This window comes from Drosophila yakuba, chromosome 3L (assembly GCF_016746365.2).
Source record: "Drosophila yakuba strain Tai18E2 chromosome 3L, Prin_Dyak_Tai18E2_2.1, whole genome shotgun sequence".
Classification (NCBI taxonomy): Eukaryota; Metazoa; Arthropoda; class Insecta; order Diptera; family Drosophilidae; genus Drosophila; species Drosophila yakuba.
This window is the reverse complement of record NC_052529.2, coordinates 23735354-23748948: the sequence shown is the minus strand read 5'-3', so window position 1 is coordinate 23748948 and position 13595 is coordinate 23735354.

Below are 13595 nucleotides of genomic sequence, written 5' to 3'. Positions count from 1 at the left end.
CAACAATAAACAATAAACAATAAACAATAAACAATAAACAATAAACAATAAACAATAAACAATAAACAAAAAACAATAAACAATAAACAATAAACAATAAACAATAAACAATAAACAATAAACAATAAACAATAAACAATAAACAATAAACAATAAACAATAAACAATAAACAATAAACAATAAACAATAAACAATAAACAATAAACAATAAACAATAAACAATAAACAATAAACAATAAACAATAAACAATAAACAATAAACAATAAACAATAAAACAATAAACAATAAACAATAAACAATAAACAATAAACAATAAACAATAAACAATAAACAATAAACAATAAACAATAAACAATAAACAATAAACAATAAACAATAAACAATAAACAATAAACAATAAACAATAAACAATAAACAATAAACAATAAACAATAAACAATAAACAATAAACAATAAACAATAAACAATAAACAATAAACAATAAACAATAAACAATAAACAATAAACAATAAACAATAAACAATAAACAATAAACAATAAACAATAAACAATAAACAATAAACAATAAACAATAAACAATAAACAATAAACAATAAACAATAAACAATAAACAATAAACAATAAACAATAAACAATAAACAATAAACAATAAACAATAAACAATAAACAATAAACAATAAACAATAAACAATAAACAATAAACAATAAACAATAAACAATAAACAATAAACAATAAACAATAAACAATAAACAATAAACAATAAACAATAAACAATAAACAATAAACAATAAAACAATAAACAATAAACAATAAACAATAAACAATAAACAATAAACAATAAACAATAAACAATAAACAATAAACAATAAACAATAAACAATAAACAATAAACAATAAACAATAAACAATAAACAATAAACAATAAACAATAAACAATAAACAATAAACAATAAACAATAAACAATAAACAATAAACAATAAACAATAAACAATAAACAATAAACAATAAACAATAAACAATAAACAATAAACAAAACAATAAACAATAAACAATAAACAATAAACAATAAACAATAAACAATAAACAATAAACAATAAACAATAAACAATAAACAATAAACAATAAACAATAAACAATAAACAATAAACAATAAACAATAAACAATAAACAATAAACAATAAACAATAAACAATAAACAATAAACAATAAACAATAAACAATAAACAATAAACAATAAACAATAAACAATAAACAATAAACAATAAACAATAAACAATAAACAATAAACAATAAACAATAAACAATAAACAATAAACAATAAACAATAAACAATAAACAATAAACAATAAACAATAAACAATAAACAATAAACAATAAACAATAAACAATAAACAATAAACAATAAACAATAAACAATAAACAATAAACAATAAACAATAAACAATAAACAATAACAATAAACAATAAACAATAAACAATAAACAATAAACAATAAACAATAAACAATAAACAATAAACAATAAACAATAAACAATAAACAATAAACAATAAACAATAAACAATAAACAATAAACAATAAACAATAAACAATAAACAATAAACAATAAACAATAAACAATAAACAATAAACAATAAACAATAAACAATAAACAATAAACAATAAACAATAAACAATAAACAATAAACAATAAACAATAAACAATAAACAATAAACAATAAACAATAAAACAATAAACAATAAACAATAAACAATAAACAATAAACAAAACAATAAACAATAAACAATAAACAATAAACAATAAACAATAAACAATAAACAATAAACAATAAACAATAAACAATAAACAATAAACAATAAACAATAAACAATAAACAATAAACAATAAACAATAAACAATAAACAATAAACAATAAACAATAAACAATAAACAATAAACAATAAACAATAAACAATAAACAATAAACAATAAACAATAACAATAAACAATAAACAATAAACAATAAACAATAAACAATAAACAATAAACAATAAACAATAAACAATAAACAATAAACAATAAACAATAAACAATAAACAATAAACAATAACAATAAACAATAAACAATAAACAATAAACATAAACAATAAACAATAAACAATAAACAATAAACAATAAACAATAAACAATAAACAATAAACAATAAACAATAAACAATAAACAATAAACAATAAACAATAAACAATAAACAATAAACAATAAACAATAAACAATAAACAATAAACAATAAACAATAAACAATAAACAATAAACAATAAACAATAAACAATAAACAATAAACAATAAACAATAAACAATAAACAATAAACAATAAACAATAAACAATAAACAATAAACAATAAACAATAAACAATAAACAATAAACAATAAACAATAAACAATAAACAATAAACAATAAACAATAAACAATAAACAATAAACAATAAACAATAAACAATAAACAATAAACAATAAACAATAAACAATAAACAATAAACAAAACAATAAACAATAAACAATAAACAATAAACAATAAACAATAAACAATAAACAATAAACAATAAACAATAAACAATAAACAATAAACAATAAACAATAAACAATAAACAATAAACAATAAACAATAAACAATAAACAATAAACAATAAACAATAAACAATAAACAATAAACAATAAACAATAAACAATAAACAATAAACAATAAACAATAAACAATAAACAATAAACAATAAACAATAAACAATAAACAATAAACAATAAACAATAAACAATAAACAATAAACAATAAACAATAAACAATAAACAATAAACAATAAACAATAAACAATAAACAATAAACAATAAACAATAAACAATAAACAATAAACAATAAACAATAAACAATAAACAATAAACAATAAACAATAAACAATAAACAATAAACAATAAACAATAACAATAAACAATAAACAATAAACAATAAACAATAAACAATAAACAATAAACAATAAACAATAAACAATAAACAATAAACAATAAACAATAAACAATAAACAATAAACAATAAACAATAAACAATAAACAATAAACAATAAACAATAAACAATAAACAATAAACAATAAACAATAAACAATAAACAATAAACAATAAACAATAAACAATAAACAATAAACAATAAACAATAAACAATAAACAATAAACAATAAACAATAAACAATAAACAATAAACAATAAACAATAAACAATAAACAATAAACAATAAACAATAAACAATAAACAATAAACAATAAACAATAAACAATAAACAATAAACAATAAACAATAAACAATAAACAATAAACAATAAACAATAAACAATAAACAATAAACAATAAACAATAAACAATAAACAATAAACAATAAACAATAAACAATAAACAATAAACAATAAACAATAAACAATAAACAATAAACAATAAACAATAAACAATAAACAATAAACAATAAACAATAAACAATAAACAATAAACAATAAACAATAAACAATAAACAATAAACAATAAACAATAAACAATAAACAATAAACAATAAACAATAAACAATAAACAATAAACAATAAACAATAAACAATAAACAATAAACAATAAACAATAAACAATAAACAATAAACAATAAACAATAAACAATAAACAATAAACAATAAACAAAAACAATAAACAATAAACAATAAACAATAAACAATAAACAATAAACAATAAACAATAAACAATAAACAATAAACAATAAACAATAAACAATAAACAATAAACAATAAACAATAAACAATAAACAATAAACAATAAACAATAAACAATAAACAATAAACAATAAACAATAAACAATAAACAATAAACAATAAACAATAAACAATAAACAATAAACAATAAACAATAAACAATAAACAATAAACAATAAACAATAAACAATAAACAATAAACAATAAACAATAAACAATAAACAATAAACAATAAACAATAAACAATAAACAATAAACAATAAACAATAAACAATAAACAATAAACAATAAACAATAAACAATAAACAATAAACAATAAACAATAAACAATAAACAATAAACAATAAACAATAAACAATAAACAATAAACAATAAACAATAAACAATAAACAATAAACAATAAACAATAAACAATAAACAATAAACAATAAACAATAAACAATAAACAATAAACAATAAACAATAAACAATAAACAATAAACAATAAACAATAAACAATAAACAATAAACAATAAACAATAAACAATAAACAATAAACAATAAACAATAAACAATAAACAATAAACAATAAACAATAAACAATAAACAATAAACAATAAACAATAAACAATAAACAATAAACAATAAACAATAAACAATAAACAATAAACAATAAACAATAAACAATAAACAATAAACAATAAACAATAAACAATAAACAATAAACAATAAACAATAAACAATAAACAATAAACAATAAACAATAAACAATAAACAATAAACAATAAACAATAAACAATAAACAATAAACAATAAACAATAAACAATAAACAATAAACAATAAACAATAAACAATAAACAATAAACAATAAACAATAAACAATAAACAATAAACAATAAACAATAAACAATAAACAATAAACAATAAACAATAAACAATAAACAATAAACAATAAACAATAAACAATAAACAATAAACAATAAACAATAAACAATAAACAATAAACAATAAACAATAAACAATAAACAATAAACAATAAACAATAAACAATAAACAATAAACAATAAACAATAAACAATAAACAATAAACAATAAACAATAAACAATAAACAATAAACAATAAACAATAAACAATAAACAATAAACAAAAACAATAAACAATAAACAATAAACAATAAACAATAAACAATAAACAATAAACAATAAACAATAAACAATAAACAATAAACAATAAACAATAAACAATAAACAATAAACAATAAACAATAAACAATAAACAATAAACAATAAACAATAAACAATAAACAATAAACAATAAACAATAAACAATAAACAATAAACAATAAACAATAAACAATAAACAATAAACAATAAACAATAAACAATAAACAATAAACAATAAACAATAAACAATAAACAATAAACAATAAACAATAAACAATAAACAATAAACAATAAACAATAAACAATAAACAATAAACAATAAACAATAAACAATAAACAATAAACAATAAACAATAAACAATAAACAATAAACAATAAACAATAAACAATAAACAATAAACAATAAACAATAAACAATAAACAATAAACAATAAACAATAAACAATAAACAATAAACAATAAACAATAAACAATAAACAATAAACAATAAACAATAAACAATAAACAATAAACAATAAACAATAAACAATAAACAATAAACAATAAACAATAAACAATAAACAATAAACAATAAACAATAAACAATAAACAATAAACAATAAACAATAAACAATAAACAATAAACAATAAACAATAAACAATAAACAATAAACAATAAACAATAAACAATAAACAATAAACAATAAACAATAAACAATAAACAATAAACAATAAACAATAAACAATAAACAATAAACAATAAACAATAAACAATAAACAATAAACAATAAACAATAAACAATAAACAATAAACAATAAACAATAAACAATAAACAATAAACAATAAACAATAAACAATAAACAATAAACAATAAACAATAAACAATAAACAATAAACAATAAACAATAAACAATAAACAATAAACAATAAACAATAAACAATAAACAATAAACAATAAACAATAAACAATAAACAATAAACAATAAACAATAAACAATAAACAATAAACAATAAACAATAAACAATAAACAATAAACAATAAACAATAAACAATAAACAATAAACAATAAACAATAAACAATAAACAATAAACAATAAACAATAAACAATAAACAATAAACAATAAACAATAAACAATAAACAATAAACAATAAACAATAAACAATAAACAATAAACAATAAACAATAAACAATAAACAATAAACAATAAACAATAAACAATAAACAATAAACAATAAACAATAAACAATAAACAATAAACAATAAACAATAAACAATAAACAATAAACAATAAACAATAAACAATAAACAATAAACAATAAACAATAAACAATAAACAATAAACAATAAACAATAAACAATAAACAATAAACAATAAACAATAAACAATAAACAATAAACAATAAACAATAAACAATAAACAATAAACAATAAACAATAAACAATAAACAATAAACAATAAACAATAAACAATAAACAATAAACAATAAACAATAAACAATAAACAATAAACAATAAACAATAAACAATAAACAATAAACAATAAACAATAAACAATAAACAATAAACAATAAACAATAAACAATAAACAATAAACAATAAACAATAAACAATAAACAATAAACAATAAACAATAAACAATAAACAATAAACAATAAACAATAAACAATAAACAATAAACAATAAACAATAAACAATAAACAATAAACAATAAACAATAAACAATAAACAATAAACAATAAACAATAAACAATAAACAATAAACAATAAACAATAAACAATAAACAATAAACAATAAACAATAAACAATAAACAATAAACAATAAACAATAAACAATAAACAATAAACAATAAACAATAAACAATAAACAATAAACAATAAACAATAAACAATAAACAATAAACAATAAACAATAAACAATAAACAATAAACAATAAACAATAAACAATAAACAATAAACAATAAACAATAAACAATAAACAATAAACAATAAACAATAAACAATAAACAATAAACAATAAACAATAAACAATAAACAATAAACAATAAACAATAAACAATAAACAATAAACAATAAACAATAAACAATAAACAATAAACAATAAACAATAAACAATAAACAATAAACAATAAACAATAAACAATAAACAATAAACAATAAACAATAAACAATAAACAATAAACAATAAACAATAAACAATAAACAATAAACAATAAACAATAAACAATAAACAATAAACAATAAACAATAAACAATAAACAATAAACAATAAACAATAAACAATAAACAATAAACAATAAACAATAAACAATAAACAATAAACAATAAACAATAAACAATAAACAATAAACAATAAACAATAAACAATAAACAATAAACAATAAACAATAAACAATAAACAATAAACAATAAACAATAAACAATAAACAATAAACAATAAACAATAAACAATAAACAATAAACAATAAACAATAAACAATAAACAATAAACAATAAACAATAAACAATAAACAATAAACAATAAACAATAAACAATAAACAATAAACAATAAACAATAAACAATAAACAATAAACAATAAACAATAAACAATAAACAATAAACAATAAACAATAAACAATAAACAATAAACAATAAACAATAAACAATAAACAATAAACAATAAACAATAAACAATAAACAATAAACAATAAACAATAAACAATAAACAATAAACAATAAACAATAAACAATAAACAATAAACAATAAACAATAAACAATAAACAATAAACAATAAACAATAAACAATAAACAATAAACAATAAACAATAAACAATAAACAATAAACAATAAACAATAAACAATAAACAATAAACAATAAACAATAAACAATAAACAATAAACAATAAACAATAAACAATAAACAATAAACAATAAACAATAAACAATAAACAATAAACAATAAACAATAAACAATAAACAATAAACAATAAACAATAAACAATAAACAATAAACAATAAACAATAAACAATAAACAATAAACAATAAACAATAAACAATAAACAATAAACAATAAACAATAAACAATAAACAATAAACAATAAACAATAAACAATAAACAATAAACAATAAACAATAAACAATAAACAATAAACAATAAACAATAAACAATAAACAATAAACAATAAACAATAAACAATAAACAATAAACAATAAACAATAAACAATAAACAATAAACAATAAACAATAAACAATAAACAATAAACAATAAACAATAAACAATAAACAATAAACAATAAACAATAAACAATAAACAATAAACAATAAACAATAAACAATAAACAATAAACAATAAACAATAAACAATAAACAATAAACAATAAACAATAAACAATAAACAATAAACAATAAACAATAAACAATAAACAATAAACAATAAACAATAAACAATAAACAATAAACAATAAACAATAAACAATAAACAATAAACAATAAACAATAAACAATAAACAATAAACAATAAACAATAAACAATAAACAATAAACAATAAACAATAAACAATAAACAATAAACAATAAACAATAAACAATAAACAATAAACAATAAACAATAAACAATAAACAATAAACAATAAACAATAAACAATAAACAATAAACAATAAACAATAAACAATAAACAATAAACAATAAACAATAAACAATAAACAATAAACAATAAACAATAAACAATAAACAATAAACAATAAACAATAAACAATAAACAATAAACAATAAACAATAAACAATAAACAATAAACAATAAACAATAAACAATAAACAATAAACAATAAACAATAAACAATAAACAATAAACAATAAACAATAAACAATAAACAATAAACAATAAACAATAAACAATAAACAATAAACAATAAACAATAAACAATAAACAATAAACAATAAACAATAAACAATAAACAATAAACAATAAACAATAAACAATAAACAATAAACAATAAACAATAAACAATAAACAATAAACAATAAACAATAAACAATAAACAATAAACAATAAACAATAAACAATAAACAATAAACAATAAACAATAAACAATAAACAATAAACAATAAACAATAAACAATAAACAATAAACAATAAACAATAAACAATAAACAATAAACAATAAACAATAAACAATAAACAATAAACAATAAACAATAAACAATAAACAATAAACAATAAACAATAAACAATAAACAATAAACAATAAACAATAAACAATAAACAATAAACAATAAACAATAAACAATAAACAATAAACAATAAACAATAAACAATAAACAATAAACAATAAACAATAAACAATAAACAATAAACAATAAACAATAAACAATAAACAATAAACAATAAACAATAAACAATAAACAATAAACAATAAACAATAAACAATAAACAATAAACAATAAACAATAAACAATAAACAATAAACAATAAACAATAAACAATAAACAATAAACAATAAACAATAAACAATAAACAATAAACAATAAACAATAAACAATAAACAATAAACAATAAACAATAAACAATAAACAATAAACAATAAACAATAAACAATAAACAATAAACAATAAACAATAAACAATAAACAATAAACAATAAACAATAAACAATAAACAATAAACAATAAACAATAAACAATAAACAATAAACAATAAACAATAAACAATAAACAATAAACAATAAACAATAAACAATAAACAATAAACAATAAACAATAAACAATAAACAATAAACAATAAACAATAAACAATAAACAATAAACAATAAACAATAAACAATAAACAATAAACAATAAACAAAAAACAATAAACAATAAACAATAAACAATAAACAATAAACAATAAACAATAAACAATAAACAATAAACAATAAACAATAAACAATAAACAATAAACAATAAACAATAAACAATAAACAATAAACAATAAACATAAACAATAAACAATAAACAATAAACAATAAACAATAAACAATAAACAATAAAACAATAAACAATAAACAATAAAACAATAAACAATAAACAATAAACAATAAACAATAAACAATAACAATAAAACAATAAACAATAAACAATAAACAATAAACAATAAACAATAAACAATAAACAATAAACAATAAACAATAAACAATAACAATAAACAAATAAACAATAAACAATAAACAATAAACAATAAAAAATAAACAATAAACAATAAACAATAAACAATAAACAATAAACAATAAACAATAAACAATAAACAATAAACAATAAACAATAAACAATAAACAATAAACAATAAACAATAAACAATAAACATAAACAATAACAATAAACAATAAACAATAAACAATAAACAATAAACAATAAACAATAAACAATAAACAATAAACAATAAACAATAAACAATAAACAATAAACCATAAACAATAAACAATAAACAATAAACAATAAACAATAAACAATAAACAATAAACAATAAACAATAAACAATAAACAAAACAATAAAACAATAAACAATAAACAATAAACAAAAAACAATAAACAATAAACAATAAACAATAAACAATAAACAATAAACAATAAACAATAAACAATAAACAATAAACAATAAACAATAAACAATAAACAATAAACAATAAACAATAAACAATAAACAATAAACAATAAACAATAAACAATAAACAATAAACAATAAACAATAAACAAAAAACAATAAACAATAAACAAAAAACAATAAACAATAAACAATAAACAATAAAACAATAAACAATAAACAACAATAAACAATAAACAATAAACAATAAACAATAAACAATAAACAATAAACAATAAACAATAAAAAACAATAAACAATAAACAATAAACAATAAACAATAAACAATAAACAATAAACAATTAAACAATAAACAATAAACAATAAACAATAAACAATAAACAATAAACAATAAACAATAAACAATAAACAATAAACAATAAACAATAAACAATAAACAATAAACAATAAACAATAAACAATAAACAATAAACAATAAACAAAACAATAAACAATACATAACAATAAACAATAAACAATAAACAATAAACAATAAACAATAAACAATAAACAATAAACAATAAACAATAAACAATAAACAATAAACAATAAACAATAAACAATAAACAATAAACAATAAACAATAAACAATAAACAATAAACAATAAACAATAAACAATAAACAATAAACAATAAACAATAAACAATAAACAATAAACAATAAACAATAAACAATAAACAATAAACAATAAACAATAAAAAAAAAACAATAAACAATAAACAATAAAAAAATAAACAAAAAACAATAACAATAAACAATAAACAATAAACAATAAACAATAAACAATAAACAATAAACAATAAACAATAAACAATAAACAATAAACAATAACAATAAACAATAAACAATAAACAATAAACAATAAACAATAAACAATAAACAATAAACAATAAACAATAAACAATAAACAATAAACAATAAACAATAAACAATAAACAATAAACAATAAACAATAAACAATAAACAATAAACAATAAACAATAAACAATAAACAATAAACAATAAACAATAAACAATAAACAATAAACAATAAACAATAAACAATAAACAATAAACAATAAACAATAAACAATAAACAATAAAACAATAAACAATAAACAATAAACAATAAACAATAAACAATAAACAATAAACAATAAACAATAAACAATAAACAATAAACAATAAACAATAAACAATAAACAATAAACAATAAACAAAACAATAAACAATAAACAATAACAAACAATAAACAATAAACAATAAACAATAAACAATAAACAATAAACAATAAACAATAAACAATAAAAAACAATAAACAATAAACAATAAACAATAAACAATAAACAATAAACAATAAAACAATAAACAATAAACAATAAACAATAAACAATAAACAATAAACAATAAACAATAAAACAATAAACAATAAACAATAAACAATAAACAATAAACAATAAACAATAAACAATAAACAATAAACAATAAACAATAAACAATAAACAATAAAAAATAAACAATAAACAATAAACAATAAACAATAAACAATAAACAATAAACAATAAACAATAAACAATAAACAATAAACAATAAACAATAAACAATAAACAATAAACAATAACAATAAAAAAAAAAAATAAACAATAAACAATAAACAATAAACAATAAACAATAAACAATAAACAATAAACAATAAACAATAAACAATAAACAATAAACAATAAACAATAAACAATAAACAATAAACAATAAACAATAAACAATAAACAATAAACAATAAACAATAAACAATAAAAAATAAACAATAAACAATAAACAATAAACAATAAACAATAAACAATAAACAATAAACAATAAACAATAACAATAAACAATAAACAATAAACAATAAACAATAAACAATAAACAATAAACAATAAACAATAAACAATAAACAATAAACAAAACACAATAAACAATAAACAATAAACAATAAACAATAAACAATAAACAATAAACAATAAACAATAAACAATAAACAATAAACAATAAAAACAATAAACAATAAACAATAAACAATAAAAACAATAAACAATAAACAATAAACAATAAACAATAAACAATAAACAATAAACAATAAACAATAAAAAAACAATAAACAATAAACAATAAACAATAAACAATAAACAATAAACAATAAACAATAAACAATAAACAATAAACAATAAACAATAAACAATAAACAATAAACAATAAAACAAAAAACAAAAACAATAAACAATAAACAATAAACAATAAACCAATAAACAATAAACAATAAACAAATAAACAATAAACAATAAACAATAAACAATAAACAATAAACAAAAAAATAAACAATAAACAATAAAAAAACAATAAACAATAAACAATAAACAATAAAACAATAAACAATAAACAAACAATAAACAATAAACAATAAACAATAAACAATTAAACAATAAACAATAAACAATAAACCAATAAAACAATAAAACAATAAACAATAAACAATAAACAATAAACAATAAACAATAAACAATAAAACAATAAACAATAAACAATAAACAATAAACAATAAACAATAAAACAATAAACAATAAACAATAAACAATAAACAATAAACAAAAACAATAAACAATAAACAAAAACAATAAACAATAAACAATAAACAATAAACAATAAACAATAAACAATAAACAATAAACAATAAACAATAAACAATAAACAATAAACAATAAACAATAAAAATAAACAATAAACAATAAACAATAAACAATAAACAATAAACAAAAACAATAAACAATAAACAATAAACAATAAACAATAAACAATAAACAATAAACAATAAACAATAAACAATAAACAAAAAACAAAAAACAATAAACAATAAACAATAAACAATAAACAATAAACAATAAACAATAAACAATAAACAATAAACAATAAACAATAAACAATAAACAATAAACAATAAACAATAAACAATAAACAATAAACAATAAACAATAAACAATAAACAATAAACAAAAAACAATAAACAATAAACAATAAAAAAAAAAAAAATAAAACAATAAACAATAAACAATAAACAATAAACAATAAACAATAAACAATAAACAATAAACAATAAACAATA